Source organism: Canis lupus, chromosome 2, assembly GCF_003254725.2.
Source record: "Canis lupus dingo isolate Sandy chromosome 2, ASM325472v2, whole genome shotgun sequence".
In the NCBI taxonomy this organism is placed as follows: Eukaryota; Metazoa; Chordata; class Mammalia; order Carnivora; family Canidae; genus Canis; species Canis lupus.
Window position 1 is genome coordinate 16,925,790 of NC_064244.1, and position 15,726 is coordinate 16,941,515.

Consider the following 15,726-nt stretch of genomic DNA (forward strand, 5'->3'; position numbering starts at 1 on the left):
CAAAGTACAGTTAAAGCAAGAGGAGACGTGGTGGTTAACATTGTTATAAGAATGCAAGGGAACAAGGCACGTAGTCCTGTGGTTGGCACAAAAGAGGCATTTGATGAATTTTTAAAAGATTTTATTTATTCATGAGACGGACAGAGAGAGAGAGAGAGAGAGGCAGAGACATAGGCAGAAAGAGAAGCAGGCTCCATGCAGGCAGCCCAAAGTGGGACTCGATCCCGGGACTCCAGGATTCCACCCTGGGCTGAAGGCTGACGCTTCAGCACTGAGCCACCCAGGCGTCCCTGATAAAAACGTTTTAAAAATTGGGCAGCCCGGGTGGCTCAGCAGTTTAGCACTGCCTTTGGGCCAGGGCTTGATCCTGGAGACCCAGGATCAAGTCCCACTGTGGACTCCCTGCATGGAGCCTGCTTCTCCCTCTGCCTGTGTCTCTGCCTCTCTCTGTCTCTCTCACAAATCAATAAGTAAAACCTTTTACAAATAAAACAGAAACCACATCTAAAAAATCAACTTCTGAAGATAATCGATTTCTTTTTAATTATACGGCCCCGATATTTAAACTATGGCTTTTCAAAACCATCAACAAGGAAAAAATTTTAAAAAGCAACAGATAAGTACTAGGAGATCATGAAAACCAGCCCATCGCAGTCTGCGCCGCACCCACGCCCCGGCAGCGAGCGGTCCGGGAGGCCCCGCCAGCGAGGCACCCAGCCCGGGCGAGGGAGGAGGCCGCCGCGTGCAGCCCGCGACCGTGGCCCCTGCTGCTCGGGGTCCCTGCCCGCGCCCCGCCCGCGGCCCCGGCGGCTCGCACCTTCCTCAGCGCCGACATCCTCCAGCGCTCTGAGTTCAGCAGGTGTAGGGCGACATGCTTGTGGCCCGTCCGTCCATCCGCACGGCCAGCCGACAATCCGCGGGGCCGCCGCCGCCGCCGCCACCGCCGCCACCGCCACGCGCCCCACCGCGCTCCAGCCCCGCACACGCTCGGCGCCCCCCGCTGGCGCCTGCGCACTGGGCGCCCCGGAGGCCTGGCGCGCTGGGGGCCGCCGGCGCGCGGAGGCACCTGGGGAAGGGCCAGGCAAGCGCGGGGAGCCCAGGCAAGCGCCGCGCCTCCGCCACCCCGCAGCCGGCGGGCAGTCCCCGCCCCGAATGCCACCTGTGGCGCGGGCTCGCCGGGCGCCCTAGGCGGCCGTTAGCCTGGGGCGCGTGCTGCTCGCTGGCCGCAACAAGGTCCCAGCGCCTCTGCGCAGCCGGTGCCAGGGCGAAGCGAAGGTAGCGCGCGTCCCCCCAGGGGCGAGGCCCCGCAGCTCCTCCAGCCCGCCCGTCTGCCCGGAACAGTCCGCGCCGCACCCACGCCCCGGGAGGGCAGGGTCCGGGAAGCACCGCCGGCGAGGCACCAGGCCGCCGCGCGCAGCCCACGAACGGTCACCCCTGCAGCTCGGGGTCCCTGCACGCGCCCCGCCCGCGGCCCGCACCTTCCTCAGCGCAGACATCCTCGGGCGCTCGGAGTTCAGCAGGCGCAAGGCGACAGGCCACACGGCCCGTCCATCCGCAGGGCTGGCCTTCAGTCCAGGGGACCGCGCTCGAGCGCAGTGCACGCTGGGAGCCCCCCGCCGGCGCCTGCGCACTGGTCGACCCGGAGGCCCCGCACGCTGGGGGCCGGCCTGAGTGCGGAGGCACCTGGGGAGGGGCCACACCCGCACCGGGGAGCCCAGGCAGCGCCGCGCCCTGTCGTGCGGGGGTCCTTCCGCCCCACCGCTCCCCCGCCCCTGCCGGCGCGCAGGCCCCGCCCCGGATGCCACCTGTGGCGCGGGTCCCCTGGCGCTCGAGGCGGCGGTAGCCTGCAGCAAGTGCAGCTCGCCCGCAGCCCCACGGTCCCAGCGCCGCCTGCGCAGCCGGTGCCAGGGCGACACGAAGGTAGCGCGCGTCCCCCCAGGGGCGGTGCCCCGCATCCGGAGGACAGACCCGGCACTAGCTGCCTCGGGCGACGTGGACGGAGGCTCTCGAGCTGTCCAGGGACCGTCTGTCCGCCGCTGGCGCTGCCCTAAACACGAGCCGCTTCCGCCTGGGCCCCTGGGCCCTCGCGGCTGCCCCGCGGGAGCCGGACGCCGCCCCCTCCTCAGGCCCCGCAGCTCCTCCAGCCCGCCCGTCTGCCCGGAACAGTCCGCGCCGCACCCACGCCCCGGGAGGGCAGGGTCCGGGAAGCACCGCCGGCGAGGCACCAGGCCGCCGCGCGCAGCCCACAACCGGTCACCCCTGCAGCTCGGGGTCCCTGCCCGCGCCCCGCCCGCGGCCCCAGCGGCTCGCACCTTCCTCAGCGCCGACATCCTCCAGCGCTCTGAGTTCAGCAGGCGAAGGGCGACATGCTTGTGGCCCATCCGTCCATCCGCACGGCCAGCCGACAATCCGCGGAGCCGCCGCCACCGCCGCCGCCACGCGCCCCACCGCGCTCCAGCCCGGCACACACCCAGAGCCCCCCGCCGGCGCCTGCGCACTGGGCGCCCCGGAGGCCTGGCGCGCTGGGGGCCGCCGGCGCGCGGAGGCCCCTGGGGAAGGGCCAGGCAAGCGCCGCGCCTCCGCCACCCCGCAGCCGGCGGGCAGTCCCCGCCCCGAATGCCACCTGTGGCGCGGGCTCGCCGGGCGCCCTAGGCGGCCGTTAGCCTGGGGCGCGTGCTGCTCGCTGGCCGCAACAAGGTCCCAGCGCCTCTGCGCAGCCGGTGCCAGGGCGAAGCGAAGGTAGCGCGCGTCCCCCCAGGGGCGAGGCCCCGCAGCTCCTCCAGCCCGCCCGTCTGCCCGGAACAGTCCGCGCCGCACCCACGCCCCGGGAGGGCAGGGTCCGGGAAGCACCGCCGGCGAGGCACCAGGCCGCCGCGCGCAGCCCACGAACGGTCACCCCTGCAGCTCGGGGTCCCTGCACGCGCCCCGCCCGCGGCCCGCACCTTCCTCAGCGCAGACATCCTCGGGCGCTCGGAGTTCAGCAGGCGCAAGGCGACAGGCCACACGGCCCGTCCATCCGCAGGGCTGGCCTTCAGTCCAGGGGACCGCGCTCGAGCGCAGTGCACGCTGGGAGCCCCCCGCCGGCGCCTGCGCACTGGTCGACCCGGAGGCCCCGCACGCTGGGGGCCGGCCTGAGTGCGGAGGCACCTGGGGAGGGGCCACACCCGCACCGGGGAGCCCAGGCAGCGCCGCGCCCTGTCGTGCGGGGGTCCTTCCGCCCCACCGCTCCCCCGCCCCTGCCGGCGCGCAGGCCCCGCCCCGGATGCCACCTGTGGCGCGGGTCCCCTGGCGCTCGAGGCGGCGGTAGCCTGCAGCAAGTGCAGCTCGCCCGCAGCCCCACGGTCCCAGCGCCGCCTGCGCAGCCGGTGCCAGGGCGACACGAAGGTAGCGCGCGTCCCCCCAGGGGCGGTGCCCCGCATCCGGAGGACAGACCCGGCACTAGCTGCCTCGGGCGACGTGGACGGAGGCTCTCGAGCTGTCCAGGGACCGTCTGTCCGCCGCTGGCGCTGCCCTAAACACGAGCCGCTTCCGCCTGGGCCCCTGGGCCCTCGCGGCTGCCCCGCGGGAGCCGGACGCCGCCCCCTCCTCAGGCCCCGCAGCTCCTCCAGCCCGCCCGTCTGCCCGGAACAGTCCGCGCCGCACCCACGCCCCGGGAGGGCAGGGTCCGGGAAGCACCGCCGGCGAGGCACCAGGCCGCCGCGCGCAGCCCACAACCGGTCACCCCTGCAGCTCGGGGTCCCTGCCCGCGCCCCGCCCGCGGCCCCAGCGGCTCGCACCTTCCTCAGCGCCGACATCCTCGAGCGCTCTGAGTTCAGCAGGCGAAGGGCGACATGCTTGTGGCCCATCCGTCCATCCGCACGGCCAGCCGACAATCCGCGGAGCCGCCGCCACCGCCGCCGCCACGCGCCCCACCGCGCTCCAGCCCGGCACACACCCAGAGCCCCCCGCCGGCGCCTGCGCACTGGGCGCCCCGGAGGCCTGGCGCGCTGGGGGCCGCCGGCGCGCGGAGGCCCCTGGGGAAGGGCCAGGCAAGCGCCGCGCCTCCGCCACCCCGCAGCCGGCGGGCAGTCCCCGCCCCGAATGCCACCTGTGGCGCGGGCCCTCCGGGCGCCGGAGGCGGCGGGTAGCCCAGGACAGAAAAGGCTCATCAATCACCTCATCTTTCCTTCTGAATGCAGACTTGGCCTCAGAATGCCCAGCAAGCCTCTCTTAGAAGCCATAACTGCATATACTCCAGACAATGTTTATTTGTCACTGTTGCTTGCTTTCATCAGTTGTAGGCAAAATTATGAGAGACTGAGAAAGCACAGATTTTATTACTTTTGTCTGCTACCTAAAAGAAGGAATAGAGAACTTGGACCTCAATGTAAGCAAACCTAAAACCGACATATTACTCTTCATTACTTTATCCATATTAGTGGACAGAGTGACCTTCATTTTGGAAACATGAGACCCAAGTTTTCTGTGGAGGAAACCTGATCTCTCTCAGAAAGATTAAACTTCAGCTCTCGAGTGTATCTCTTGGGATGTTTCACATCCAAGCTTTGGATGTGACCTGTATTCAAGTCCATTCAAATTCATAAATATTTAATGAATGTCTGCTCTCTGGAAAATGTATTCCCTGGTAGGAATTGGTTATTAACAGATGGAAGAAAGCTAATAGATCCTCCATGGAAACTGTATTCAGAGATGACATCTCATAATATCACAAACTCTTAGAAAGGATTGCTTAAGGGGCTAATATAAACCTTATCTTTCAGACGTGACCAATCCAAAATTCCTAATAACAGGTAAATCTATTCTAAAATTTGTTTTTGAAATTTCTTTGAGAAAAAAATATGTTGCTAAGCAAATTTGCAATATACGTGCAAATGTAACAGCAGTTTTAACCTAGGTAAGAGAATAATTTCCAGGGACTCCAGCAACATTTATTAAGTAGTGACAATAAAGGTCAACAACTTGACAACAAGTCTTATCTGTCCAATAAAGCCAGTCTTTTTTTTTTTTTTTTTAGATTTTATTTATTTATTCATGAGGGATACACACAGAAAGAGAGAGAGAGAGGCAGAGACACAGGCAGAGGGAGAAGCAGGCTCCATGCAGGGAGCCCGATGTGAGACTCGATCCCAGGTCTCCAGGACCATGCCCTGGGCTGAAGGCGCCACCAAACCATTGGGCCACCGTGGCTGCCCCATTAAAGCCAGTCTAGCAGGATCTCCATTTTGGCAAAATAATAAGCAATTGATTCAAAATAATTAGTAGCTTTAGAACATCAAAAATTTTGGATTTTTTTTTAATTCATTGTTCAGATTTTCTCCTAATCCACCTTGCTTCTTCTGCCTGTGACTTTGGATTGGTCAAATGTTATCTGTACAAAAGAAATTCTTGGACATATATTGAGTCTTTCGGTTGCAAGATCACTAAGAACTTTCTGCAATAGGAAATCTTCAATTAAATGACCAAAAGGATTCAACAGCGCAAAATGAAATCCTGTTCTGCCATCTAGAGGACACATACTGACTGCCTAGGAAATATCTTAAATCTTAATGGCCCCTGAAGTATAAAATATACAGATATTGTTTAAAAGAAGGCAGGGAGGGGGGACTGTGAAAGAGATTTTTTGTTTGTTTGTTTTATGAATCTATCAGATTTCACCACACACACAAAAAAAAATAATTTATTTTTAAAAACATCTTTTAAAAACTGTGCATTAGGCATGTATCAAGCTGAGATTTACCCCTTGCCAAGTTTGCTAGGCTCAAGCCTACCTTGGATATATCTCCTAAGAACACTGTCCTGGCCAGTTATTGTTGATGCTTCAGCTTAAACTGAAGTTTCTTTTATGATGGTTTCCACTGAATTTTCAGTCCCACATTTTAAGATTTTCTAAACTACCTTAATATATATATATATACTATAAATATACTATATATAAATATATATTACCTTAATATATATATTCCATGCTAAGCAATACTATACATTGCAATGTGGCATTTTACAAGTACAAAGTATTTGCTTTTCGGAGTATACTACAACCTAATACATACTTCTTGAAGAAAAAAAAATCAGGAAACAGATGGCCATCCATATAATCAAAGAGCTTCATAACTAAAGGGCAAAGTAAAGATCATCTTCAATCTCTTCATCTTCAATGGAAGAAACTGAAGTCAATAAACATTCTATACTCTGTTCAATGTCACATATTGGTTATTGGTGCTTTCAATATCACCCACATTGCCCAATGTAAGTCCATTTTTTTTCCCAGGTCATTTATCCATTCATTCAACAGGTATTTAACACAAGCCTCCTATGGGCTAAGCATTGCGATGGGCACTAAAGGGGAAATGCAACATGAAAGAGACACAGTCCCTGCTCCCTAAGAGCTCATAGTCTGCTGGGCATGAAGCATTCATCAGTCACATAGAATTATAAAAATATAAGGGACTAACTAAGAAAGAGTTTAATAGCAGCAGGACTTAGTCTAGTCAAGAGGTCAGGTATGACTTCTCTAAAGAAGTTATTTTTAAACAGAGATCCAAAGGATGAGCAAAGCAGAAAGAAAAAGCATTCCCAGCACTGCCAAAGGCCTTGGATGGGAGAAGGCATGATGCTCTTGCGGAACTAAAAGATTAATGGGAAACGAGTATGGCTGAGCCTGCAGAGGCTGCCTGGGGTCTGTCTAATCATCTGGAGACAGATGACAGACAATTAGCAAGCTATGAAGAGTTTCAAAAGAGAGAATCAATCATATTTGTGCTTTTGAAAGATTGCTCTGGATCCAGGCAGTGACAGAGAGAAACGAGCCAAGAATGGGCTGGGCAGAAGACCAATTAAGAAGCCACATGTGACGACAACTTGTTGTACAGCGGTGTCATGGCAAAAGACAAGTCCCACAAGATTGTGGTCTGTGTCAGCCATGTCTCCTGGTGTTGGGCGGTACACTGCCAACACTGCCATACTTCAGTCCTGGATGGTGATAGAGACTTTGTGCCCACCATCCCCAAAATTCATATGCAATGGTATGAGGAGGTGTGTTCCTTGGGAGGTCATGAAGGTGGAGCTCTCAGGGATGGGAACTGTGCCCAGTAGGAACACCAGAGAGCTCCTGCACCCTTTCTACCATGTGAAGACACAGTGAGAATATGCCATCTGTGAACAGGAAGCAGGTCTTCAACAGACACCGAATCTGCTGGGGCCTGGTCTTAGACTTCCCTGCATCTAGAACTGTGACAAATAAATGTTTGTGGTTCAGGTGACTCAGTCTCTAGCTATTTTTTTATAGCAGCCTGAACGGACTAAGTCTCTGGCTAGTCTCTGCTATTTTTTTTATAGCAGCCTGAATGGACTAAGACACATAGGAACTTAGTCATCAACCAAGAGGGGGCTCTGTGTTGCTGTCAAAATGACCTTTAGTTGTGTAGCTTGTACAACCAGACAATTGGGCCATTTACTAAGATGAAAAATCTGCAAAAAGATATCCTCTGGGACATCTGTACTATAATGGTGGATACATGACATTATGCATTTGCCAAAACCCACAGAACTGTGTGACACAAAGAGTGAGACGTAATGTAAACTACAGATTTAATTTAATAATAATGTATTGGCATTGGTTACTGAACTGTAACAAATGTACCACACCAGTGCGAAGCGTGTAGGGAAAATTGTGGGAAGTACGGAGACGGAGTATATGAGGATTTTCTACATTTGACAGAATTTTTCTCTAAATCTGAATCCACTTTCAAAAATCAAGTTGATTAATTTTTTAAAAATGTTCTTGGGAAAAATTAAGGTAGCCCTCTAACTGGTAATAAATAAGAAAGCAAAAGTTATTTTCTGTGGAACAAGGTTGAGAAAAGGACAGGTCTTAAAAAAACAACAACTTTTATTAAAAAATTCATGAGAGGGATCCCTGGGTGGCGCAGCGGTTTGGCGCCTGCCTTTGGCCCAGGGCGCGATCCCGGAGACCCGGGATCGAATCCCACATCGGGTTCCCGGTGCATGGAGCCTGCCTCTCCCTCTGCCTGTGTCTCTGCCTCTCTCTCTCTCTCTGTGACTATCATAAATAAATAAAAATTAAAAAAAAATTCATGAGGGACGCTTGGGTGGCTCAGTGGTTGAGTGTCTGCCTTTGGCTCAGGTCATGATCCCAGGGTCCTGGGATAGAGTCCCGCATCGGGCTCCCTGCAGGGAGCTTGCTTTTCCCTCTGCCTGTCTCTGCCTCTCTCTCTCTCTCTCTCTCTCTCTGTCTCTCATGAATAAATAAATAAAGTATTTTTAAAAATGCATGAAAAGACTATGGTACAGATATCACAGAGGGGATTTTTTTTTTGTTTTGTATAGGTAATTTATTGTTAGTTTGTAGAAACGTATCTTTATTTTATTTTATTTTTTATAAACTTATTTTTTATTGGTGTTAAATTTGCCAACATATAGAATAACACCCAGTGCTCATCCCATCAAGTGCTCCCCTCAGTGCCCTTCACCCAGTCACTCCCACCCCCCAGCCCACCTCCCTTTCTACCACCCCTAATTCGTTTCCCAGAGTTAGGAGTCTTTCATGTTCTGTCTCCCTTTCTGATATTTCCCATTCATTTTTTCTCCTTTCCACTTTATTCCCTTTCACTTTTTTTTATATTCCCCAAATGAATGAGACCATATAATGTTTGTCCTTCTCCAACTGACTTACTTCACTCAGCATAATACCCTCCAGTTCCATCCACGTCGAAGCAAATGGTGGGTATTTGTCATTTCTGATGGCTGAGGAATATTCCATTGTATACATAAACCACAACCTCTTTATCCACTCATCTTTCGATGGACACCGGGGCTCCTTCCACAGTTTGGCTATTGTGGACATTGCTGCTATAAACATTGGGGTGCAGGTGTCCCGGCATTTCACTGCATCTGTATCTTTGGAGTAAATCCCCAGCAGTGCAATTGCTGGGTCGTAGGGCAGATCTATTGTTAACTCTTTAAGGAACCTCCACACAGTTTTCCAGAGTGGCTGTGCCAGTTCACATTCCCACCAACAGGGCAAGAGGGTTTTCTCGACATCCTCTCCAACATTTGTTGTTTCCTGCCTTGTTAATTTGCCCCATTCTCACTGGTGTGAGGTGATATCTCATTGTGGTTTTGATTTGTATTTCCCTGATGGCAAGTGATGCAGAGCATTTTCTCATGTGCATGTTGGCCATGTTTATGTCTTCCTCTGTGAGATTTCTGTTCATGTCTTTTGCCCATTTCATGATTGGATTGTTTGTTTCTTTGGTGTTGAGTTGAATAAGTTCTTTATAGATCTTGGAAACTAGCCCTTTATCTGATACGTCAATCTCAAATATCTTCTCCCATTCTGTAGGTTGTCTTTTAGTTTTGTTGACTGTATCCTTTGCTGTGCAAAAGCTTCTTATCTTGATGAAGTCCTAATAGTTCATTTTTGCTTTTGTTCCTTTTGCCTTCGTGGATGTATCTTGCAAGAAGTTACTGTGGCCAAGTTCAAAAAGGGTGTTGCCTGTGTTCTCCTCTAGGATTCTGATGGATTCCTGTCTCACATTTAGATCTTTCATCCATTTTGAGTTTATCTTTGCGTATGGTGCAAGAGAGTGGTCTAGTCTCATTCTTCTGCACGTGGCTATCCAATTTTCCCAGCATCATTTATTAAAGAGACTGTTTTTTTGCCAGTGGATAGTCTTTCCTGCTTTGTCGAATATTAGTTGACCATAAAGTTGAGGGTCCACTTCTGGATTCTCTATTCTGTCCATTGATCTATGTGTCTGTTTTTGTGCCAGTACCACACTGTCTTGATGACCACAGCTTTGTAGTACAACCTGAAATCTGGCATTGTGGTTTTCTTTTTTAATACTCACAGAGGGGATTCTTCTTGAAGGTTTTTTACTTTAGTAAATGGCCCAACTATCTATGGGAGATGGAAGGATGAAAAACAGGTAGTGCAACCATCCTGTAGGATACTATTCTGGTGGGTACATGTCATTATATTTTTGTCAAAGCTCATAGAATGTATAACACCAAGAGTGGGGATCCCTGGGTGGTGCAGCGGTTTGGCGCCTGCCTTTGGCCCAGGGCGCGATCCTGGAGACCCGGGATCGAATCCCACATCGGGCTGCCGGTGCATGGAGCCTGCTTCTCTCTCTGCCTGTGTCTCTGCCTCTCTCTCTCTCTGTGACTATCACAAATAAATAAAAATTAAAAAAAAAGAATTATAAAAAAAAAACACCAAGAGTGAACCCTAAGATAAACCATGGACTTTGAGTGATAATGATATATCAATATAGGTTAATCAACTATAGAAAGTGTACCACTCTAGCGCAGGATACTGATGGTAGGGAAGGCTTCGCATATGTACACGGCAAGGGGCATATGGGACATCTCTGTACCTTCTACTCCATTTTACTGTGAACCTAAAACTACTCTTAAAAAATCTACCGAAGCCTTTTTATCAGGGACCTGCCAACATGGGCTGTGCTCCCCCCGAAACTGTAAAGGTAGCAGCCTGGGTCAGCATTGAGAAGTACTACGTGTGCTTGGACAACGACTCTCACACCAACAAGCTCATGCGTGAAGAGATCACCAACATTTCCAGCAAGAAGCTCCTCAGCCAGCCAGCAGGCTATAACACGCATCTGATAGAGCGGATTCAGAGATACGTGTGAGAGGTAGCTCCATTAAGCTGCAGGAAGAGGAGAGAGAATGATGTTCTTAAAGTCTAAGCCCTGGATCAGGCGGTCACTGTGGTAGATCGTGACCCCAAAGAACTGCTGAAGCTTCTGGGCTTTGGCAGTGGAGCCAACCTGTTGGTCCCTCAGTCTACGGTTGGGATGAATTTCAAAACACCACATGAAGCCATTTGACTCTTCCTGCTGTGCTTGTAATATTTTCAATAAACCTCAGACAACAACAAATTTATTGAAGGAGAAAAGGGTGCGACACCTGGGGGGCTCAGTCAAGTGTCCCACTCTCAATTTCTGCTCAGGTCATGATCTCAGCGATGTGAGATCCATCCCCAAGTTGGGCCTGGAGCTGGGCGTGGAGACTGCTTAGGATTCTCTCTCTCCTCCCTCCCCTACCCTTGAGCGCATCCTCTCTCTTTTTCTTTCTTTCTCAAAAAAAAAGAAAAAAAGAAAAGGGCTACTTCTGGAAATGGTTAGATTCTACATTCTATCATACCTGCTTGCTAGGAACACACAAGGCTTTCACCCACCTTCAGTCACTCCACTTGTTGGGTCACATTTGTTGCCATTCACTCTCATCATAGCCTGGAGATAGTCACCTCAAAGCCTAGGCATTGTATTTTTCCAGACTCTCAGGCATCTGACAGCCTAACTTCCTTTCCTGTACTGGCTCTAGCAAGCTTGGACTGTGGTGGCCCATGCTCATGTTTTTGATAGGAATTCCCAGTCCATGTTATGATGGGGCAACCCTTTTCCCTTTCTGGAGTTGACTTCCATCCCTAGTAAGATGAGCCCCACCCTTTCCCCTCCATACGCTCTTCTTGGCCTTTCCTACAGAAATAGTTAACATTCTCACTTTTTTTTTTTTTTTAACATTCTCACTTTGATGAAGAAAGAGGTCATCACTCAATATCTGAATCAGATTTCTTCCAAAGCAAGGAAGAATCTGACTTGTGAGGCAGTGGTTTTCTAACTTGCCTTAGAATCACCTGAAGACCTTGTTGACACACGGATTACTAGGCCCCGACCTCTAAAGTTTCTAATTTGATAGGTCTATGTTTCTAGCAAGTTCCTAGGTGATGCTGATACAATGCACTGGGAACAACTGTGCTAAGGGTTAGTCTCTATGAACAAAGCACCATGTGATTTTAAATAAGTCCAGATGGAATCCAGAGATTGGGAGAATTTCAGACTCTTTACCCAATTCCCCCTGTGTGGAAGCATGGTTACTGTTTGTTATTGATTGGCTAACTTTCCAAAGCCTTGAGCCATCACTGACTGTCAAAGTCATATGCACCGATGTGATGCTGTCATTGATTGACTGGGATTGGTTTTAGTTTTGTGTTGACCCATGGGATCATAGCAAAAGGACAGTCTCTATTTCTTGAATCTGGAGCATAAAACCTTTTTATTCTCACCTTTATGGGCACATAGATTGTTCTTCCCTCTTCAAAAGAAGAGCTTCTCCCACAAGAAAGTGCATCAAAATCTCTTAGTGGAAGATATCACTAAGGGAGCCCCATTAAAAAATGCAGGGACAGAGGGGGAGCCACCAGTGTCACTGGAAGTTATATGTCATTGGCATTAACATCCACTGCTGCTGAAGATTTCACTAAACTAAAATACCATTCAGTAAAATATATCAGTGCTGCATTTTTATTCTTTGTTTTTTCCTTATTAGCTTAAATCTGAACAATCTCTACACCCCAGGAACAAGGAAATAAAAGACACAGATGAAAGATTAAAGCTTTTTCTCTGACAGATTTTTCCTTATCATGATACTGTGCAAACCCATCTCTGAGGAGCTCTGTGTCTTCTTTTGGGGAGAATCAGTCATAGCCCTAAGCCTACCCTTCGAAGGCAGAAAATGGTCTCGAAAATGTCCAATGACAGAGGTGGCCATAACCACATGAAAGTGGCCATTCTCAGGGAGAAAACTGCATAGATGAAGACAATCACCAGTACTGGGTAAATACATTCACTTTATTTAAGTTGAACCATTATATTTTTAAAAGATTGTATTTATTTCATAGAGAGGGAGAGAAAGAGAGGGAGAGAGAAAGAAAGCAAGCATGAACAAGGTGACAGCAGAGGGAGAAGCAGACTCCCCACTGAGCCAGGGCCCCAACGTGGGACTCGATCCCAGGACCCCAGGATCATGCCTTGAGCCAAAGGCAGATGCTCAACTGACTGAGGCACCCAGGCGCTCCAAGTTGTACCATTGTTTTATGGACTTTGTGTAAGTTACAAATTCACAAAAACAAGGAAATTATAATGCCGATGAGGAAGGAACAAAAAAGAACAGGTTTCAAGGGATCCATGGGTGGCGCAGCGGTTTGGCGCCTGCCTTTGGCCCAGGGCGTGATTCTGGAGACCCGGGATCGAATCCCACATCGGGCTCCCGGTGCATGGAGCCTGCTTCTCCCTCTGCCTGTGTCTCTGCCTCTCTCTCTCTCTCTGTAACTATCATAAATAAATAAAAATTAAAAAAAAAAAAAAAGAACAGGTTTCAAAAAAAGAGCCATTGTTTTTCTTTACTTTTATTTCTGTTTTATTTTTAAGCAGAGGAATTTGAAGAGTCTTTCTGTAGTCCAGTCAGGCATATAGTTAAGATTGAGAATCCTTCTCCCAGCCCTGTCTGCCTCTTCGGAGCACAGGACCTCCATTCAGAATCCAAACTCTATTCAGAATCCAGAGTCCCCATAAAGGGACTTCCATTATGCCTGTGCTTCCTTATCGGGAAAAGCATATTTGTAGGGAACTTTTCCATTTTCCTTTCATCCTGTTAGTAGGAGGAAACAAAGCCAGCACAGAAGCTTCTAGAACTTTCTCCATGATAGTTAACAGCATTAGAATAACAAATACCTGTTTTGAATCCTGGTTGTGCCACTTACTAACCTTATGACTTTGGGCAAGTCACCTTACCCCTCAGAGTCTGCTTCCTAACTGTGTAATATGAATAAAATACTTTTGCCTTCTAAGGTTGTTATAGCAAAATGAGCTAAAATAATAGAGTGATTAGCAAAGGGCGTGGCATGTGGAATGCACAAAATGGTAGATATTATTTTAACTCATGACAGTTATCTAATCCTCTCAAACAGGTTCTTAAATACTGAGGTTTATATCTCATCTATCTACCAATTCCCCAATAACTGTCTATTGGCTTCCCATTTCCTGTTGGTTGAGCAACTGGATCCAGTGCCAGAAGTAATCCCAATTTTTTTTTCTTTAAATGGGCAGAATTCAATCAGCTGTAATTTTAATAGAATATGAAAATAATTCAGAATAGAATCAAGCAATAAAGAGATTAGATAATTCTTATCAAGTATAACATTTCCTGACTTAAAGTTACATACAATGTCATCTACCAAAAAAATAAGGTCATTAATTAGAAAGAAATGCAGAATAATCAACCTCATTTGGGAGGATGGATTCTCTATCACAGAATTTACATCGTATTCTGTGCCAGAAGAATCCTCTTGAATAATGACAACATCAAGTCGCAAAATCTCCTGAAAAATCTCACCCCCACTAAGAAGAGAAGTCAACTTTGCTTAGGACTACACAATTGTTTTTCTCAGTGGGAAAGGTCCTTTTTAAACAAAGAAGGATCTTTTAAACCTTTTAATCCTAGTATGAAGGATACAGGTAATATTTAAGATTCATCATATTAATCTAACACACTAACTTATGTTCTAATTTAAAATACATGAATAGTTGATTTTAGACTTGGTTTTAAATTAAAAAGTTATAGGAAAATTTGCTATGTGTGAATATTTAAGAAAGAGAAGATCTATTACATTTAATACATTTATTAGATTTACTAGAATTATTTAAGTATAGAGGAAGGTTTAGTTAGATTTTAGGTATTTAGAATATTTAATTATATCTTTAGATACACTAAAATTGTTTAAGATGATTTAATTAACTGTGTTTTTAAAGATTTTATTTATTTATATTTATTTGAGAGAGAAAAAGAAAGCAGGAGGGGCGGGGGGGATGGGGCAGAGAGAGAGAGAGAGAGAGAGAGAGAGAGAAACAGGCTCTTCACTGAGCAGGGAGCCTGATGCCAGGAGGGGCTCCATCCCAGGACCTTGGAATTATGACCTGAGCAGAAGTCAGCTGCTTAACCAACTGAGCCACCCAGGCATCTCTAATTAACTACATTTAATAATGGACTAAATAACCGTTTTCTTGAAACCAACTCTTAAAACTATTAAAAATTTAATAGCTATTTATACATTGAGTTTAAGATTATAAATTGAATTTATGAAGGCAATTCAAAAGGTACAAACTTCCAGGTACAAGATAAATAAGTACTAGGGATTTAATGTACAACATGTTTTCCATAGTTAATTAAACTGCTGAACAGTATATTTGAAAGCTGCTAAGAGAGTAAATCCTAAAAGTTCTTATCATAAGAAAAAAAATCCCCCCCCCTTTTTTGATATCTGTATGAGATGACAGACGTTAACTAAATGCATCATGGTAATCATTTTGCAACGAATGTGAGTCAGGCCACTAGGTTGTACACCTTCAACTTACACAGTGCTGTGTGTCAATTATGTCTCAATAAAATTGAAACAAAAAAATTTGGCCTCAAAAATGTATGGAAAAATTAGGTTTTAAAACATATAAAGCTCAATTCATTTAATACCTAAATAGTTTTTTTCTGTCTGGAAGAACCACACACACACACACACACACACACAAACAAAAAACAAAAACAAAACAAAACAAAAAACACAAATTGACTGCTTCTCTCGAGTAAAAGGCTCTACTAGATTTTCTCCAGCTGATTTTTCACTGATTTTTAACAGTTAGGAAAACACATATGATCCTCTAATAATTTCCTTCTGCTGCCGTAATAAATTATCACAGATTTAGTGGCTTAAAATAACAAAAATGTATTCTGGAACTATAGTCTAAAATCAAGATGCCAACAGGGCTGCATTCTTAGTAAAGGCTTCTGAGGACAATCTTTTCCTCTGCCTTTCCTGAGCTAAAGGTGTCTTAGACCAAAACAATCTCTTGT

The 15,726-nt window shown here is 48.6% G+C and overlaps 1 pseudogene; it reads left to right on the top strand.

Moving 5' to 3' along the window:
• Positions 1–8,471: 8,471 nt before the first annotated feature.
• On the top strand, positions 8,472–11,090 carry LOC125753023 (40S ribosomal protein S17-like; annotated as a pseudogene).
• The last annotated feature ends 4,636 nt before the right edge of the window (positions 11,091–15,726 follow it).